Source organism: Pithys albifrons, chromosome 8, assembly GCF_047495875.1.
Source record: "Pithys albifrons albifrons isolate INPA30051 chromosome 8, PitAlb_v1, whole genome shotgun sequence".
NCBI classification, from domain to species: domain Eukaryota; kingdom Metazoa; phylum Chordata; class Aves; order Passeriformes; family Thamnophilidae; genus Pithys; species Pithys albifrons.
Genome location: NC_092465.1, coordinates 13217469 through 13237858, shown reverse-complemented (window position 1 = coordinate 13237858; position 20390 = coordinate 13217469). Strand labels below are relative to the sequence as shown.

Here is a 20390-nt window from a genome sequence, read left to right as displayed (position 1 = left end):
CGGGGTTGCTACTGTCAGCTGCAAGGTGTGACGCGGCAAAGGAGCCCGCAGGTGAGATGCGAAGTGTTGCTCTGGTTCTGTCTCCCAGTGCCAGCCAAGGGCACAAAGGAAAGGTAGGAAAAGTAACCACTGCCCACGTGTTCCCCGAGTCCCACCTAGGATAAGCTTTGGTGCATCAAATACAAATTCTGTTATTGCGATGAAAGTCGATGAGGCTTCCTCGTGTTTAGCACGAATACCAGGGGGAATATGGTGGGAGTGGGGCTAGTGTATGTATAGCAGCTGGTTCTCACAGGCTCGATGTGCGCTGCGTTCATGTGGCATGAACGGCGCTTGTATCATCCCGTGCTCTCCGGCTGCTGCCCCGTCCATCACGCAGAGAACCGGCTGTTCACTCTCCTCTTCCTCCTCCCCCTCGCTTGCTGGCGGCGGCACAAACCCCCGCGGCTCGGAGTGCCGCTGCGTTCCCCGCCAGCCCCGGGGGAGCCGTGCGGGGAGAGCCGGCCCGGGCCGCCCGTCCCAGCGGCTTAAGGTGCCGCCGCTGCTCCCGCCAGCGGTTCCACCTTAACGCGGCGGCGGCGGCGGACGGGCCCATTGCCGCGCCGGGGGTCGGCAGGCCCGGGCCCCCCGGGAGCCGCCCCGGAGCCGCCCGCACCCGCCGGGGAGCGGCACTGACACGAGCGCTAAGTGCGAAACGCGTCCCAGCCGCCGGGCCGCAGGTGATGGCGGTCCCCGCGCCGCCGCGATACCCCCTCCGGCGGCGCCCGGCCCGGCCCCCGGCGGCGGGGCCGGGCTATTTATAGCAGGCGCCGCGGCGATATAAGGGATGGCCGTGCCGGGGCTGCTTTGCCGCGGCCGCCGGGGTGAGAGCGGGCGGGGGCCGGCAGCGTTGCCCGGCCGGGGCGCCTCTCGGCGGGCGCTGAGGGCGCGGCCCCGCAGCCCGAGGGAGCGGGCGGGGAGCGGGTTTGCTCCGTGCCGTGCTGTGAGCGGGGCGGAGGGACGCGGCCAGGCGAATAATAACCCGCGGTTCGTTCCGCTCGTCCCCCGCGGGGTGCGGACAGCGCCGCAACAGTCGTGGCGCTCCACGCGTGACAAGCCCGCGGGAGGGGCGGGCCCGCCGTGACACCCGGTGGTGACCGCGGCGGGGCTTCCCCCTCGCCTCCTCTCCTCTCCCCGCAGCGATTCCTGCCGAAATGCGGCGCCCCGCGCTGGCATGAGCCCCGCGCCGGGAGGAGCGCGCCCCGGGCACCGCCGCTTTTCCTGGCCGGGGCTCGGCGCGGCGGAGAAGGGGCTGTCGCCGCTCGCAGCAGCGCCGGACGCGGCACGGACGGTACGGGGGCTTTGTGCGGCGGGTGGGCTGCGGGGCCCCGGGAAATTCCCTCCCCTGCCGAGCAGTGGGAAGAAAAGGGAATGCAGGGCTCAGTGGTCGGAATGCGGTGGGTCCGTGACTTCTGGGTGCTCACTGGGGAGAGTGGTCGCTCCGAGTTACGCTGTGTAATGGAAGATCTGTGTAAGTTGAGCGTTTGTTGGATTTTGTTGTGTCAGGGGTGTGTGTCCCCCCCCTACCACCCCCCCCACCCCCTCCCCGCCAAAGATTCAGAGCCACGATAGTATTTTACTTTCCAACACAGTATGTGTTCTGATCTGATCTGGGTATGGCGAGGTTTCTTATCTTGCGCTGAAACTGCTCGTGGACCACTGAGTACTTTGTGAACCCTTCCATATTCATGTGTTTGAGTTGCTTGCTAGACTTTCAGAAAAAAGATAGACACGCTGTCTTCAATTACGAAGAAATAAGGAGACGTAGAGGCACTGGGGTTTTTTTCTGGTTTTACTTTACTTTTTTAGTCTCTAAGAAAACAAACTGAAGCACAGTTAAAGAACAAGGATTTTTCAGCTCTTGTGATTGGGATTGCTGGGGATTAGAAAGAAAACTCGTAGGTTTTCTGTTTATTTGTTTTAGTCAATTCCTGAAGAGCCCTAGAAACAATGTGTAAAGAAGTGCTTCCTAGACAGAGAAACTAAAATGCAGCCACGCTGGCTGCACGATGAGGAGCAAGTTTAGTTGTTAGACTTCGGGTGGACCAGTCTCAAGCATCCTGCCAGTCACTGCTCCTGTCGAGCTGTTCACACCGGCAGGTCGGAGTGGAGACTGGGCTTTTGTTAGAAGAGCAAAGCACACAGTGGAGTCCTGACCTCAGTGTGAGGCGTTTTCCCAGCACAGGGAATGGTAGACCTTCAGCACTGTCTGCTGGTGTTGTTCTACCATAATGCTACAGAAATACGAAAATCTAAGACACCAACTCCTCAGGTAGCTTAAGTCATCTAAGTTTGGAGATTGGTGGCAGGCTTGAAAGGATGCTATTGACTGGAAATGTTCTATGTATGTCTTACCTGGAAACTGTTGTTCATGCAGTCCTTGATACTAAGAAAAGCACACCAATTTTACGGTCATACCTAGCAATAGATGTCTTTCTGAATTTTCACTGAAATTAACTGTTTAGCTCCGGTGCTTTCTACATGAGAGAGATGCATTTCAAAGGCCTAAAACTGTCATTTTTCTTTATGAAAGGTGCTTGTCTGTTCCTCTGAATTTGTAAAGAGCTTTGCAAAAACAGGGTGTATCAAATTAGGAAAGGCTAGGAGAAAGATAAGACAGAGAACAAAGGGTGTGGCAAGGAAATTATGAAGTAATAGCTTTAAAAAAACACCTCTCTGTAGTATAGCTTTGGACTACCTAAGAGAGGTAGGATTTCTTTCTACATTATTGAGTCTGAAAGTACAAAGCTAACAGCATCTCCTTAAAAATAATAGTGCACATAGAAAAATAGGTGTCATTCATATTGTAGTTCTGCATCAATTTGTTTGTCCTTCTTTGATTTTGCTCCTTCATTCCAGATGATATCCCATATGACAGAGCATATAGCCCAGATTGCAGAGGGCCAAACACCCCACCAGCATGACTCTCAAACCATAGCAGCTGCACCAGGGTCAGAGCTGGCCCAGCATCCATTCTGAGAAATTATGTGAGAGGCAGTTTTATTTATTGAAGTTTTGAGTGGGTGTTTTCACAAGCTCAAGGAACTAAGAATTACAGAAACTAAACTTGCATTCTTGATGGGGAGAGTTTTTCATATGTGTTGCATTGGGTGTTTTTTTCTTAAACTGGGCCTGAGGCTAACACTAGGAAGGGATAAAATTGTATCATCTGGCAGTTGGGGGGGACTTTTTTCCTTCTCACAACACATTTTTTGGCACTGACAGAGACATGGAATTTGTGGACTGGAAGACGGAGGATGAATCCTGTGCATGAGCTGGTGTTGTCATTGGCAAAGTAGTACATGATGGCAACATAAGGGCAGGTGCATATAGGAGAAATGGCTGTGATGATGCATCATGCTGTGGCATCTTCTGTGGGCTTCTTCCTCAACTGCAATCAGAAGCAGTGTCCTGTACCTGAGATGTCCATGGCCCTTTAGCTCGCAACATGTGCTCCTAGTGGTGTTTCACTGTCCAAACTGCTGGGGCAGAAACTACTCCCTTCTGCTCTTAATTCTGGACAGCTCCTTGAGGAAAGCTGGCTTCATTCATTTCTGCCCTTTCATTTTTATCTTCCTTCTTTGGTTGTGTAATATTTTTTGTGACTGGATTCAAGCCAAGAACCTCTACCCACAGCTGCCAAGCCTGGCATCCCTGCTGACCTGCTGGCTCTATGTGAGTCAGTTCACTAGAATGAATCACTTTGCCCTATGAAAGTTTCAGGCTCCAGACTTCCACTGGACCAGTCTTAATAACTTGGTTTTACCTGATTTATTTGTTTGTCACTTCTTCAGCCATGCTGTCACTCCTGTTGGCTCCTCATTTCAGACCTGCTCAGTCTTTGCAGCCTGTGTGGCACCTTCACTGCGGAGAGGTGCCCCTATGCCTTGTGGAGCTGCTTTTGCCTCAGCAATGTAACTTCTCCATGACTGCTCATCCCTTACCTGCAGAGGAGGAGGCAGGAGGGATTGCACCTCAGCATGGGAATGTGCAGCCCTCAGTACAGGGAGTATTTCAGACTCTGGAGGTGGAGAATATTAAAGCGACTCCATAGGATTGAAAAGGGAAGTGTTTTTCCGTGGTATTGGTGTTTGCATAAGCTTTTACTGACATAAATAAGTAGATCAGGGTTGAGGGGACAGATTTGATATGAAAAATAGGGAATTAGTTTTCAGACTTCCAAGACAGGCCCGAGGAAGAGAAGTGGTGTTAAAAGATATGGAAATGTGCCTTGAAAAGTGACCTTTCCAAGATGGATGATATTATTCTTGGTGTGTGAAGCACCCAAGTTTAATGAAGTATGAAGCAAAAGGGGCTGGGAGGATTTGGTCCAAGTGACAAGGTTAGCCCACTCCTTGAGTTGTTACTTCTTTCTCCTGTTGTTTACAGAACAGAAGATGCTTATTATGGAAGGGAAAATAACCCTCCTCTTTTACTTGAATATCACTGGCTATATTTTTCTCTACTGGGAAACAAAGTTTCAGTGCTCCAGTGGGTCACATCATGAGTGTTTGTATCCAAAGTAAATCTAGAGCAAGTCCATCAACTTCAGTAACATTTGCAGTAAGCCACAACTGGTTCTCCCTGAACAGAGAGGAGAAATGAACAGCTGTAACTTCAGATGCTGAATTTTTTGGCATACTTTTTTTTTTTTTGAGATTTATAACTCTCTTATTCTCTGTTTGAGAATGTAGTGTGGCCATTGCTGATTCATGCATGTGTATATGTGAGAAAATGTCAACAGAGGAGTAATAAGTATGGAAATCTAGCACAGAGATATGGCAAACTGGCCACCTGTTCTTAGGTGATGAAATAATAGTACAAAAATATGTCTCCTGAAATAATGATTGAGGGAAGAGGTAGGGATTGGGGTAAATTCATATTTTTAAGTAGTTTCCTGTACCTACAGTACACAGTACTTATTACTAACTCTGCTGCAATTTTACTGCTTGTTTTTCAGTAAGTGATGCTTAGTGCTGTCCAGACATGTAGGTTTCATCCAAGAGACCTGTCCAATTGCTGGAGCTAGCTGAAAAGATAGGAAACCTGCCCCCAAGTACCTTCTCTGTCACAGAGTGCCCTAAGGTGGCTAGGCTAAGGTCAGCAAATGTTAGAGATACCAATCAATCTGCCTCTCAGTGAATCTACTTTTCTTCTTTCTAAAATGGGTTATAGAAGTTGGTTCTTTGTGGAGTATGTTAGGAGCATAAATATAGCAAATGCTGAAGTACTTAGATGCCTTCTGAAGTATCTGAGACATGCTGGGATGGGATTCCCCTTCCTACTGCTTCTCTTCTGGCCAGAACTGACCAGCAGAAATGCTTAGTTCTTCTACAACTTTTTATTAACTTTGGCTAAATATTGTTTGCCTTAGAATTTGTTTGCCACTGATAGGCTCAAGATTAAAATCTTGAACTACTTGCTTGTACTTTCTTCTGCTACCACAGAGCAGCTTAAAAAGTTGCTGGCACTCCTTCAGTCTGGATAACCTAATGCCTACCTTGCCTTCTTTTTTCTCTGGAAAGAATATTGCACCAAATATATAACTCTATGCAGCATAGTAAAAATGGCTTATTGTTTCTTCATCCCCGCTCATGACTGCATCTACCTAGTTCTTGGCCTAGACATGAATGTCACTAAGGACTTCTGGGGACTGTTTTGCATCTGAATGGTGACTTGTGAGGATTCAGGTGATGAGCCAGACCAGTGGTTTATTTAGTGAGTGGTGTTGGTCCACCAAAGACCAAACAGCTATTCCAAGTTTCTATCATCTTCAGTGAAAACAAGTACAACTGCATCAACATGCAGACAGTTTACAGTAAACCTGCTCCTTGAGCTGTGGGCTAACCTGGCTAAGTGTCTCCTGTGGTCAGATCTGTTACTGTTGTATGTGACAATGAGTCTTGGTGTGCTTTCTGATTTACTGAAGTGTAAATGAACCAAGAAAGTCTTTCACAATACAGGCTCTCTCATCGGCATATATTAGTAACGCTCATCAGCTTTTGACTGGAACTTTGATGGCATAATTACTCTAAAAGGGTAACATATTCAAAACTACCTGTGTGACTTGGGAGTTAGATTCCTAAGAGTCTTAGTCATCATTTTAAACAGGAATCAGTTTTTCAAGATACACATACTCCTGCAAGTTTTAAGAAAAGGTTTGTGTTTATCTGTTCTTTAAAATGCCAGTTTCCAGGATGAGATGGCAGCTATGCCACTCCACTCATTTCAGGAATTAAATAAGAACATTGAAGAAATGATTAGAAAAATACTGTGGTAAATAAAGTCTCATGGATAATCTTGCTAGAGAGGTCCAAGAGGTAAAAATGTACTTTTCAGTCACCTGACAGCAGGATGGATATGAGCATGCATTTTCAGCTATGTCCTCAGGACATCTGAGAGGATGACTGATGTCTCGGCTATCACTGTAGACAGAGCAAAACATACATTTCTCCAGACAGGATTTGTTGCACTGAAGTCAAACAACTTGTGACTGGAATAGTTCAAGTCACTGGGGCAAACACTGTTATCAGAAGAAACAGATAAACTAAGAAAACAGTCTTGCACATGCACATTCTAGTGTTTTTGTTTGTATAGGTAAAACTTTAATTTGCTATTAATCCTACAGTTCTTCTTGAGCAGTGATGGATTAGTCTTGATACCTGTGTAGTTTTTAAAGCATTCCTGTAACATTTGTAATGCAAAACATATTTATTTTGCAACATACCTGTGAGATAGGGACCTGCTATTTATCTCATTTGTACAGCCAGGGAACTGAAGTATTCAGTTAAGCTTAACACAGCACACAGGATTGATCACACAGGAAAGTGCAGAAGGACAGGCAGGAGGGTGCTGAAGTGGGGTCTCAATTCCCATGAAAACAAACAAGCTGTGGTTCTTGCTTTTCCCGTCAGGTTCTTCACTGGTGCTTCTGAGGCAGCTTGGGATGTTTACTTGGCTGGACAATGTTGGCTTTGGCTTTTCTAAGGAAGAAAGCTCAAGCTTGGTGATGAAGGGAGGAAAAGGATGTGCGTCTGGAGGAAGATGAGGAAAAGGGAGCATCCCCCAGCTAGAGATGTCGCCACCACCACTTCTTCAGTGAGTGTGGCTTCCCTAGTGCTGGCACAGGCTGCTTGTCAGCTGGTGAAACTACATTCCTCTGGACAAATCCCTGCTCTTCCTGTGCCCTGGTTCTGCTCTTGTTAATAAAGTTGATATGAGTGGCTTGGTTGGTGATAGAGCCTTCTGCCCAGCTCCACATTTGCTGTCACTGTGCTGTGCCTCTGTACTGCCTGGGCTCCCTGAAGGAGGAGAGCCACTGCTACTCCATCTCAGAGGTGCATCAGTGGTTTGGTTTGGGGGAGGAAGCTGTCCAAAGCTGGCAGGAGGAATTTTCTGTTTCGCTTGCTTTGTGAACAGTAACAATATGAGTTTTATTGCTAAGAATGTATCCATGTTTATAGGATACTATATTTAAAAAGGAGAAAAAATGAGTCATGGGGAGCTATGCTAATGCTAAGTGTTTGTCTACCTCTTGTGTGAGGCTAAAGGCAGTGGGAGTTGAGCAACATTCTTGGGAAGTGTCTAGAGGATTTAAAGATCAAACTAAAGCCCACTGAAGTCAACTGTAAGTCGTGCTGTGCCTTACTTGGGGTCCATATCGTGTATTGTGTGTTGATTATAGTCTTGGAAAACTTGGGAGTGCTCAGTGCTGTCAACTTCCCTGGGATTGGGCAGGAGCTTGACTATCTCCCAGTGGTTACTGCTCTGCTGCTGGAAAGTCACCCTGAGTCACAGCTAGGGGAGGAATGTTGCTGTTCCTCTTGGGCCATGGCTACGGACCACCTTCACCCTGAGTGGGAGCAGGCAGAACCTGAGCATGTTTTGGCTTCTCCTGCTCCTCCACAAGAGCTTCAGTCCCAAGGAGATGTAACATCATGGTCTGCTGTGCTACAAGCTGCTGGTGCTTTCCTTTCAGAGCTGGCTAGGGATGTCAGGGTTCAGATACTTTCACTTATGGCATGTCTTGACACTAATTCAGTTGGTGCTTGTTTTATATAAAAGTTCTTTAATGAAATAGCGATCTGTTCAAGAGTGCCAGCGAATTCAGCTTTTCAAGCATCTTGCCAGTGTGGCTCAGCTCCTGTCACAGGTAGAGGAAGGGCTGGGACCAGGATTTCACTGCTGGGTGAGCCAAAACAGAGTATGGAGGTGGACTCACTGTGAACAAACCCTGACAGTGCCATGTGCCTGAAAAATGCAGATTTGGCAACAGGAAGGGGCTCTCTAGCTACTCTGTTTTACCCACTTATTGAAAGGAGGAGTTTTTGAAAGTGAGCAAAAAATAATTATTAAAGTGAAATCTTCAGATATATTGGACTTTTTGTTTCCTTTTTCATTTATTTTTTTATCTTTGTTATATCAGTATGCAAATGAGCACGTTTAAGCTTCCTTTGATGTATTTTTGAGTGGTGCACTATTGCAGCCTGTTCTGTTTTCCAGTGTAAGGCATGCTCTGGTTTGTGGAAACAAATACTTGCTCATCTTGCAAATGTAAGAGGGCTTGAAAAGCTTTGAATAGGGATCTGCTATTTGCACTGCTGGAAGCACAAAGCCCTAATGGTGAGTCTGATAGACAATAGCTGGAACTAAGATCCAGCCAGCCCAGGTTAAAAGGATGTTAATGGACATTGCTGTAGTGGGAATCCCATCTTTTTTTTTTTTCTTTTTAACTGGCCTTCCCACTTAAGAAGCTGCTAAAACATCCTCTGCAGCATATCTCGAGACATGGTAACTCCAAAATAGCATTTGGAGGATGTTTTTCTGTAAATCTGTGAGCCTGTGATATACTAGCTCATCACTAGTTGGTTGTTGGGACACAGAAAGACTCTGAAAGGCTATGAAATGAAAAAAAGTAGCAGAATGCAGATGGAATTTAATCTCTCATATGCATCGAGACACTGTATCGGATCTGTCATCAGTACTTAGCATACCCAGATAGCTCATGAGTGGTCTGCAATTTAGTAAAGATTGTGATCTTCAGAAAATAAGTAGCTGATGTCTTGTGTAATACTTGGTATAGAAGTATTAGTGCCATCAGTCTAAGTGCAACACTTGCCTGGTGTGGAACATCTATCTATGAAGTAGGGCTCTTTAGAAGAAATTATTCGGTACCAAGTACTTGGTCCCAGAAAGAGGCATGAAGGGCATTCAAAGAGCTTGTGCTGTGTGATCAACTGGGAAGGGGGAGATCACTGAAGGAATACCCTTGGCTGAGGAGTTCTTGCTGCGGAGCTGCAGTTGCAGACTGAGGCTGGTTTGGTGACTGCTGGTGTTTCGTGGGGACAAGAATCCCTAACTGACCTTGGAACAGGAGGAGACACGCCCCAGTGCTCTGGAAAAAAAAACCCCTAAGCTCGTATGAGTTGCTTTTGTGAAAACAACAGCTCATCGTCAAGTACTGCCATTCTGGCGCTCGGAGTAGTGTGTGATCTCACTGTTAAGTTACCTGCCTATGTCTGACATAGCTGTCCTTGGAGAACCAGGCAGGTGTTGCCTCAGCCCATCCTGTGAACTTCACTTCCACCTGAAGAGACCTTGGTGGTAGCTAGTAAAGCATCATAACTCTGAATTTAAGTCCAAAGGTCATGGTAAGCTGTATCGATGAGGTGGACTTGAATGAGTACTTGCAGCTCTTCCCTTTGAAAATATTTTGTAGCTCAAGGGCAGAGCTCTGTGAAAGACTTCTCTGTTTCATCCACATGCTGTGGATGCTTTCAGATCTAGTCTGCAAACAGGCAAAATGGCAGGCATGAGGGACTGAGCAGACCATTTGCTTTTCTTGAGGTTTAGGCTGGTCTGAAAAGATACTGAAAGCTCTGTTAAAATGCTCTTTTGAGCCTCACTTCCTGCAGAATGGCTCCACAAAGCACAAAGATGCTGACAACCTGCTCACCTCAGTCCTGTGAGCAGCAAGGGTTTTGTTACGTGAGATTTACCTGTGGAGTATTGTCTGTCTTTAAAAATTTTTCTTGGACCAAATGCCTGCAGAGCATGAAAAGGCTTTCATGTTAATCAGCAAAGTTAGCTAAGAGAATATTTCTTATTCTTTTTGCAATGTAGAAAGTCTGTTTAATTAAGCATCTGGGATTTGAATTATTAAATAATAGAATAATTTCAATCTGCTTTTCTGTTGGTAAAGATCTCCAGCAACCCCATTTTTATTCCTTGGACTTTTAAATTATGAGTTTCAGAAACATTTCGAACCTCAGGAGAATAATTTACTGGATTCAGGAGGACAGAGAAATAGGACTCTTATTTTAACGTCTCCTGAGCACAGTAAGCCAATTCCTCTTGTTTACATACCAATCTCACAAGAATATGGAAATAAATGCTAGGCTGATGAAGCAAAGGAGAAAAATTGAATTTTTGGGCATATCCTGCATCAAAGCATCTGTTTGGGTTTGTACAGTATAAGAATAAATCCTTTAGCTGCATAAAACACTGAGACCAGTTTGCTGGTTTGGAGGTCACGTTGCCTCCTCTGGTTTGAAGTAAAAGGGAATAGAGCAAAGTAACAGTAGTTGCAGTTCATGTGGGCTTGGAAAGACTTATGAAGAGATGGACTGGCCAAGTTGAGAGTCGTGAGGGGACAAAGAGGGGTTATCTAAGCCAGAGCATTGAAGGACTGTTGAACTCAAGTGATGAAAGAGCTGAAGAAATGCCTGCCGCTAATGTCTGTGGTTGGGGCAGAGGTGCAGGCAGCCCTGGGCAGGGGGTCCTCATGGGCAGCAGGAGGTGAGGGACTTGCTGACAAAGCCGCTTGGCCCCAACAAATGCCTAAAATATCTCCCAACCTCAGGAGGGCTCTGGCTCCCCAAACCCTCCTGACCCCAGCCTAGTGTGTTCTGGCTCCTGTTTGGGACTGGTGCACTTCAAAAACCTTGTTGAGTGGAGGGGTGGGTGGACAGCGTGGGTGGAACTGGTGACCCAAAATACCATTTCCCCTTCCGAAGGCTGGGCGTACACCAAACTGGTGTCTCTGTGTGGTAAAAGAATATGAACCAAAAGTGCTGAGAGATGCAGTGGTTAAATTGAAACATGCTGTGGCAGGATGAAAGTAATCTTGTCCCTTACCAGCCCTTAATGCTTTGGGACTTCATTTATTTTGGTTTTTTTTTTTTCAAGTGGCTGTGATCTATGCTGTCTCTATCTGTGCTTTTAATAGAGATATTTTTATATGCAGATACATGTCAAGATGCCATCAGGGTAAACCACCCCATTTTGTATTATAACTCTCTAGGTCAAGATAAAGCAACAATATCTATAGTTATGTTTCAGTTAAAATTTTACGTTTGAAGTGTCATTGAAGGTGCTGAAAGCGTAAAAAAAGAAAGACTGTTCTATGGAGCTAATATTCCTTGTGGACAACTCAGTAGTACAAAGCAGGGCCAAATCCAAATTTCTTGCTGGTTTTGTGAGTCTGGTATATAAAATATTATGCAAATGAGAGATTTACCTGAATTGCCAAGACTAAGGTGAACATCCCTTTGCTTGGTATTTAAAAGTAATGGCACTGTACCTGCACAGGAGTGGCATGAGATCTACCCTAAGGTTAGACCAACATAACGCTACATCGTGCTATTTTTGAGAAAAGACCTTGATGTCTCGACTCATTTGCAACTTTGCAGCAGGGTAGCTACTTCAGAGCTGTGTGTTGAATGGAAGTTAAAAATGGATCTTCTGGGCTCTTATGGCAGAAGCAAAACATTTCTTTGGAACTTCTCAGCCAAGGTCTATAAGGGATTTAAACTCAGAAGAATCTGGTCAAGGAAATGTGTTCAAACAGGAGAGCACAACCAAACTGAACAAAAGCAATGCTGTGGAAGAGCTAATCAAGGACCAGAGATTCTCCTTTGAGGGTAGCTCTTGATATACCTCAGTAGTCTAGGCTCAGAAACCTTGTCCAGTTACTTTGCTTTATTTGATTCATGTGTGGTTTACCTGCAGAGTGACCCTTGCCATTGCCCAGATAAAGCACAAGTCCTGTACAGTTGTGGAAGCCAGTGCTCTGCACCACTGCAGGTACAACTGCAATGGACAGTGGCACTGTAGTACCACTCACAGTTAAGGAAAAATGAGTGTGTCCAGCCGCAGCAAATGAGGAGCATTGTAGCAACATCAGTGTTTAACTGATGCTTTATCCTCTGCCCCTTTGCCTAGACTGAGTAGTGTCTTCACTGTCTGCATTCTGAGGGGAGGGAGGTCCTCAGTGGGTTGTCTGTAGCCCAGCATATCCCATCCCTCCAGGATAGCATCCTCTCAGAGAGTCTGACTGCAGTTTCTGCAAATCTGTCAGTGCCAGCCTGATGATAAGACAGAAGGCATCATCTTTGGCGTAGGGCAGTGGGAGGCTGAGTACCTTGAAAGCTCACCTCTGAAATGAGTATAACTATGTGTGGTGTGTTTCTCCCATGTGAGTGCTACATCTGGTTTGTGAGGCAAAAGCAGATGATGTTATTGTTTAGTGTATGTGAAAGATGCTTTATGGCAGTGACAAAGAAGGGTGTGCCTCTCTCTTTTCCTTTAACTGACAAGAGAGTCTGCTGTTGCTTTTCTTTTTCTCTTTTTTTCTTTTTTCTCATCCAATGGTAATTGAGTTTTGAGGGGGTTTACCTTTCTCTGAAGCTGTGAGTGAATTTCTAATGTGATTGCACTGAGGTAGCAGTGGTTGAACCCCTGCTGTTGCCTTGTTCATCGGTGGTGCTTCGTGAAGAGTGCAAAATATTTCTGAGGTATGATTTCCCATAGATTGCTAATCCAGTGAAATGCTGTAGTAGACTTACTTGCTGGCACTGTTTAAATCCATAATGCAGCACCACCTGCCAAACCACGGGGCATAATGGAAGTGTTAATGAATGTACATATATACCCTCCCACGCAGCTGTAAGCTGAATTACTTAAAAGTAAAGGCAGACTTTAGGCTGAACATAGAGGGAAAAGGCTTAGGATATCCTGATGCAGGTCTGACCTGAAACTAGGTAGTGAGGGGTGGCCACAGGGGTCTAAAGTTGGGTCAATTGACCTATAGGGTGCTTTCAAAGATGTGTTAATTATCAGCTGCTGCTCTATGGATTCATCCACTCATGACACCTGAAAAGAAACCTAAGAGTTCACCAGCAAAGTGCAGGTACTAAGCAACACCAGCTGGGACCTCAGTATCTCTTTTCTGAAGGGTTATCCTTGTGGGATGCTTCTCTCCAGCACTGGCACGGGCCAATGCACTCGACAGGAGGGAGGACTTGAGTCATGCAAGGGTAAACTCTGTTCCGCAGGGGTGGTTTGGCCAGTTGCCCACAGGTTTGAGTGTCAAGGTGTGTGTTTGCCACCAGGAGGGCTTGTCCAGGCTGGCAGAGAACAGGAGGAAGATAACAGGAAGAGAGAGAGCTGACTGCCAAGGAGTTTGCCAAAGAGAAGGGCTGAGAATAGGCAGAAGGTCTGACTTGGCACATGTCTGGGATGCTGGCATTGTCCATGCACCCTGTCCTCAGACAGGGTGACTGGAATGCTCTGGCTTCACAAAACCATGACCCACCATGTAATAGAGCAGAGGAGGGGGCTGCACAGCCACCCCTCATACTGCTCCTCATGTCAGTACCCAGCCCAGAGTTCTACCCACACTCCTCTTCAAGACAAGCCCGCTGGATTTGCCAAGTACAGAGTCAACTCCCCAGCATGCTGGACGTAAATAGGAGGCTTATGCTCTTGGCAGACACTGTAACGAGCCTGGAAAAAATTACTATTATGGGTCCTGGGCCAGTGATGAGATCTTTAAGTCTTCCAAGTGACAGAGTAACGACATGGACCTGGGAAATGCCTAGAATAGCCTTCCACACAGTTCTGGGATATAGTCATCCAATTCTAAGTAAAATAGGCCAAGTGCCTCTTTGGGTAAACTTGTGAGATGGCTGTTCCTTCATCTTTTGGAGTCTATGCTGATGAAGCTCTATTGAAACTCCAGCATTACAGATTAGCATACTCTGTGTTCTTTACCTGTAAATGAGTGTTAGATGAGTTGTGGGGAACCAAGAGGACTGTTCTCAAACCAAGAGCCTGGGAAAATTTACAGAGAGCCCTACAAGCCTGCCCTGTGCCCTGGGGTGTTGAAGTGTTGCAGAAACATCAGTGTTGCCCCATAACTCACAGATGATTTCAGGGAACACTGCGAAGCAAGGAATGAATGGGCAATGTGTCTGTGTTTCCATAGGATATGGACAATAATAGTCTTTTTGCCTAGGATGACATAGTCATGGTCAAGTTTTAGAGAAGATTTGCAGGTAGAGGACAGATTTTGGGAATGGCCTGGAGATCCCCACTCTCCTCACCTTCTTCCATCTGCCCCTGGGGCTTGATAGGATTCACCCTTCCTGTCATGGAAATGCTATTACCGGGGAACTTCACAGCCTTCAGCTCTTTGCAGCTGTGTAAGAGATGCAAAGTGTGTTTGCCAGGAGGGAAGAGAGTCTTTTAAAAGCCATTTATATCCTAAAGGACATCCGGTAGCAACACTGGAGATGTAAAAAGCATTAAATACTGAATTGAGCCTGACTGGAAGACAAACTTGAAGCCAAACACATTGATTAATCTGCAGGAGGGTGACTGGAATGAGATGGCCCTATACCCTTTCTGTCCATTAACCATCTGCAAAACATCCATAGGTACCATGAAGTCTGTGCATTGGCTCAGCCATGCCTGCCCTGTGCTCGGACAGCATGGTGCCCTGAGACTGCAGTGCAATGAAGCATCCAGGAGCTTGGTACAGGGGTGGATACACCCCTTGTTTTGGCAGGGGGTAGTTGGGCTGTGGTGAGGAAGGCAGGGCAGAGCAATGAGGACATGCTGGAAGCTCTTGGTGCCACTTAGGATCCCCCCACAGCTCTATGCTGTGGTGCATGAACTCATCACCTGGACCTCTTCCACCTGCCAAGGTGATGCTGGATGAGGCCCGGAGAGCTGTGCCAGGGAAGCTGCACATCTGGGTGTGCCATGCACATCTGGCTGCATCACCAGTGCCAGGGCTGCATGCAGGCAGCAGAACATCTGGGCTGCACACACAGCATCACTGAAGCACCAGGCTATTGGTTCAAAAACCTTACTGAGCAGTGTAAGAGCAGCAAAACCACTCAAGGCAGTAAATTTGGGGTCTTTTTATTGGTGTGTCAGCAGGCTGGGATGTGTAGGAGGGAAGCTGCCCATTTCCAGGGATTGTGTGAGCAGGAAGGGCAGCTATTGGAATTTGAAGCTGCTTCCTCCACTTTAAATTTGTTCTTGCTATGTTATCTGTGGTTGGGCAGGACAGGGGAACATCTTGGCTATTTGATTTTTTGCTACAGTATGTTTAGGTCATCTTTGTCTGTTCCATGATAACATGGGAGAGGCATTCCTGGCCTCACCAGTGAAGAATTTGCAAGAGTAATACGAGAATCTGTCATCCTCTGATGTCTCCTGAGAGCTGAGAGTAAGGAAAGTATGGTGGATTTAAACACAAAAAGTGATGGAAGTAGCTGAGCCATTCACTTTCTCAGGCTCCAGCAAGGATGCTCTCATTTCTTACCTTGGCAAAAGACTTGGATCAGCATACAGTGGACACCCCTGAACTGGCAACCATACAGTTTGTTTGAGGTCTTAATGATACCAGAATGGGTCTGGTCTAGCTGCTTTCTGCGTATCTGGATTCTCTTACAGAACTGATATTAGCAGTACTGCAACTACAAATGGCCCAAATCTGACTGAAGTGTTGTTTTTAATAATAATAAAAATAATAATAATAATAATAATAATAATAATAATAAAAATCTGGCTTCTGCGTCTGTTGGGTTGTCAGAGTGACAGGAATCTTCTTATGTATTTTGAAAAGGGCACTACATCAGCAAAAGAAACAGGCTGAAGATTAATGAAGTTGTTGTGGGAGGTGGAGGAGGAGCTGGGAAAGGGAAGCAGAGTTCGTTTTGGATGACATTTGTCAATATGATTGACTCATGCTGTGTTGTATTTACATGCAGGTGGGGACACTGACAAGCACGTGCTTCCGAGTAAAAATGAGTGAGTCCCCGAACCCAGCCTGACCATGGGAAAGCTGCTACTCAGTGCTACAGCAAAGGCTCCTTCTTATATCACTTAGAGATTTGCAGTGGGGGGAGATGGGGTCCACCTACCTCCTAAGCGATTTCCAGTGACGTGGCTTTTTATTATTTGTTCAGACTATAATTCTGTGTTTCCTGAAATAACCACCAAGTACTCATCAGGCAGCTACTGCCTTTAGCTGCCTTTTGTGTGAATCTCAAGTGCTTCATTACTCCCCCGGTGTGTTTTCTTTCTCTTACAGTAAATTTGAGCAGCATCTGCATAATGAGGGAGGTGATACAATTTTGGGTTGAAAAGGAGAAAAGGTCTGGTTGGCGCCGGAAGCAAGCGAGGAGTTTAGGGAACACAGCTCCTGGGGTACAGCATCTTTTTGTATAGAGGAGAATTCATGAGGCCACTTCCAGGACCCACAGCTACATCCCCCAAATTCAAAACTCAACCAATTGCAGCTCTTAATTGCTAGGTAGAGGATTTTATTTTTAAACAACAGTTGTTCTTTGACTTCCCCCCCCACCCCCCACCCCTTTAGTAGCAATCTAATAGTGCATTGATCACTGCTCCAAAAGGAAATGCCTGTAATTTCCTGTCCAGGTCTTACCAGGTGCTGGGCTCCATCCTGAGACCACTCTCACCTGTAAGGATTCTCCTTCTTGGTTCAGAGTTGAAATTCTACTTGGGTTTTGAAAAACTTAATGCCACAACTACAAAGGGTGTCAGACTCTGGCTTCCCATATGACGGATCTCTTGCATGCAGACTTGCCACTGAAGACTGGAACAGAGTCCAGCTTTTGCTTGGTGTGCCCTTTATAAGGCATTGATTGGGAAGGAAATTTGACAGAGTGGAGGAAACCTGGCTAAGGGTTAATCATCTTTATTTAATAATAATTGGCAGTGGTTGTTCATACACTTACAAGTCCTTTGGCTCTTGAAGGCTTGGGACACGGTCATGCCTACTTGAGGGAGAAATTCCTGAAGTTCATTCAGTCCTGGTCAGCATGACTCAAGGGAGGCAGCTGCCTTATAAAAGGGCATGTCCTGTGTTTCAAGGATTCTCAGTAGCTCCCAACCCAAGGGATTGCCTACAACGCACTGGGCTGAACTATTTTGGTACCTGGCGAGCGTCTCTGGGTGTGTCGTGGTGGTTGTGTGGCTGTAGCCAGCAGTCTGCAAGAGGAACAGAGAGGGAAGTGTTCAGATCATGCAGAGTTTCAGCCCTGGAGGCATTGCATGGAGCTGCTAATGCTTACAAAGTGGCCGGGTAAAAGGGTGTAATTGAGTGAGCTGTGGCTAAGAAGAGTTATTAATTGCAACCGTAGGTGGCTGATAGTCTTCCTCAGCCTCAGGTGAGGTTAATGTCCTCAGGTATGCGGAGCTCTGGCAGGGCTAGTGTGAAGAGCTGTGGCCACAGCAAGCTGATGATAGGAAAATTCCCTTGGCCACGAGCAGATGGAACTTGTCAGCATACATGTTAGTGTATGCTAAATCTCAGCCTACTGCTGAAGCGGACGTGGGCTCCCTAAAGTTGTCTGCTTTGGAGAGCTGCAGCAGGGGAGGAGGGTGCTGGTAGTTCCCACACAGACCCTGCTGTAGCTTTTTCTGGTGGTTTCATAACAGAATTAAGCAATTTGTGTTGCATGTTGCCATGGAGTCCGTAAATCACTGTCATGCTGGGCTTCTCAGTCAGGGAGCTGGTGTCTTTAATTGCACTCACCTCCCCTGCAAATCCAGGGCTTGGTTCTGAGCTTGTTGACCTTCTGTAATGGCTTTGCCCTGGGAGCGCTGCCTCCAGGACAGCATAGCTGGAACTGGGGAGAGGGGTGCCAACACATCAAATATCAACTATCTAGGGCCCATTTTTTTATTGTCATATGTGGCCCCAACTCTGCTCAGATGAACAGAAATTGCAATGATTTACAGAAGCTGAGATCTGACCCACTTGCATTCAGGGCAAGTTTTGCCGTGAGGATGGGGATTAGATACACTGCCTATATTTTGTGGGGACCTGTTTGGGCTTGGTGGTCCAATCACAAACTAAGCTGAATTTAGTCCTTTTATGTTATTTGGCCGCTCCAATGAGATAGCTCACACATTTCAATTCATCCTCATGTCCAGGCAGGTAAATGGGGTTTTATGAAGTTTATTCTGCCTCCATAAAGAAATCATTTTTGCTGAGGAGGTTCAGCCTCAGTGATACTCCTGGATCAGCATTTCTCTTTATTCCTTGCCATCTACCCCAGAAGTAGCTGTATTTCTGATGGTCTCAGCATTACTGGCTTGTGCTGTCAGGACACCAATCTTGCCAGTGCATATGAAAATGTTTGCATAAGTCAGCATCCTTCCAGTGACTTAACCAGAGCCCTGACAGCATTTGTCAGCATAGGGTATAGATCCTTCTGTTGGCTCCTTCAAAATAAACAACTATATAAATTGTAAGATGATTATCATCGGAGCTTATTAGTGTATTACCACATGCTGCTTTGTATTCAGACAACAGATAAAAACATTTGTGTTTCCTTTTTTCCAGTCAGATCTACAGCAAACACACTTATTCTTGCTCCCATCTGAGAGGACTGTGTCAGTACTCTTGCCAAAATCACATGAAAATCAGCCCAAGTCTTGTACAGTTGCCTCTAGCGACATAACCAGCTGGTGCAGTAGCTCTGTGCACCTTTTAGAGTGTTTAGTGTTTTCCAGGAGATGATACATGTTCTATTAAATGTTTGATTCATTGGCTGGTTAAGATGATGATCTTGTCAACTCATGAGTTGTGTGCTTGCTTTGGTTATCAGGGCAGGTGGAGGAGGGGTAGAGGAACTGAAGTACTTGGCTTTCAGAGGGTTTTTATTATGTAACCTGTGTGATGGGAGCATGGTACCTGCTTTCTTCGTCGAAAGGAGTGTTTCTGTGAGCAGTGGAAACAATCCTGCAGAATCATCCAAACTTGCTGCCTTTTGACATTCCATAGAAGTTTTCCTGTGTTCATGCTAGCATCACCTAAAATATGGAGGTTGTGCCCAAGAAATCAGGCTGCAGTTCTTGACTTTCCTTTTTTATTTTTTCTCAGTTCAGTTCTTGCTACTCTCCCCAGCTACATAATACTCAGTCTGGTAGCTTAGACACACAGTATGACCAAACTTCTGGAAACGATGGGAAGCAAATGCCCTGATTCAGCTGATAAGCATGTTGGGCAACACGCTTGTACAAGACCACACATCAATATGCAGCACAGCTTGTACAATGGGCTAAACATTATCCTAGTACTTTGGGGGGCATTTCATGCAAGATAAGCTTGAGGCTTTTTAGGAGCAAGTTAAAGGGGCTGATACAAAATGTCAATGAAAATATAATGCTTGGCTGCTGAGCAGCAGCTTGTGGGTTTTGTGATGAGGTCAAAAATCGTGCACAAATGGAGTATGTTTTTCACATCCACAGACTCTCCCTGCCATGACAGTAACAATCAGTCTTTCATACTGCCTGGGCAGAGCTGCTCTGCCTTGTAAAGAAGGATGGGGTGAAACCTCGGCCATGGGCAAAGCTAAAAATTGTCATCAAATGTGTTGGAAGGGGACAGAGTTTTAGCCAGGGTCTATGTCCCAAAGAGCCTTTGAGCGTCACCTGACCCAGGCAGGATTATGCAGAAATAAAACTTGGTCTTTGAAGCAAAAATGAGGCATTTAGTTGAAATTCTTAGGTTTTTCTGCAGCCAAGCCTGCTGCATATTGATGTGTGGTCTTGTAAATATGAGAAAGTTTCTTATTTAAAAATAGGAGTTAGAAACTTTTCCTAGGGATCATGGTGAGGAATTGCAGTAATACTGTCTGAAACCTCGGTGCTTGGTCTCCTTCTCCCCATCCAGGAGCTGTTCCTTGCAGTGGAAATTCTTGCTGTTCTCAAGAATTTCCTTCAGAGGTAGTTTAGAAACAAGCAGACTTGATCATGCTGCTTCTTGCTCTGAAAATGTTGGGTTGTCTCAGCTTGGACAAGATGCCTTACACTTCTCAGACTCAGCAATCTCATCCTCTGTTTCCTCCTTATGGGTTTTTCTTTTTAGAGGAGAAACTAAGCCCTTTCTCAAGGTATGGGTCTCCAGTGTACAGAAAAGAACATGGGACCTCCAAATTTACCAGATCAAAAGTGCCTTTTATGGTTCAATATTTTGGATTAAACTGAAATAATTATTTTGGAGAAAGGGACTAGACAAACCAGAA

The 20390-nt window shown here is 45.9% G+C and overlaps 1 protein-coding gene across 5 annotated transcripts in view; it reads left to right on the top strand.

The window, feature by feature from the left end:
• The first annotated feature begins 592 nt into the window (after nucleotides 1-592).
• MRAS (muscle RAS oncogene homolog) overlaps nucleotides 593-20390 on the top strand; it is a 38980-nt gene continuing 19182 nt past the window's right edge. For 2 of the 5 annotated variants that reach the window (XM_071562094.1, XM_071562095.1), the window contains exon 1: nucleotides 835-1330. The gene's annotated coding sequence lies outside the window, so the exon portion shown is untranslated. Of the gene's footprint in view, nucleotides 720-834; nucleotides 1331-7045; nucleotides 7138-20390 lie in introns of those variants that run through there. The other 3 variants (XM_071562097.1, XM_071562098.1, XM_071562096.1) reach the window with 3 other exon arrangements.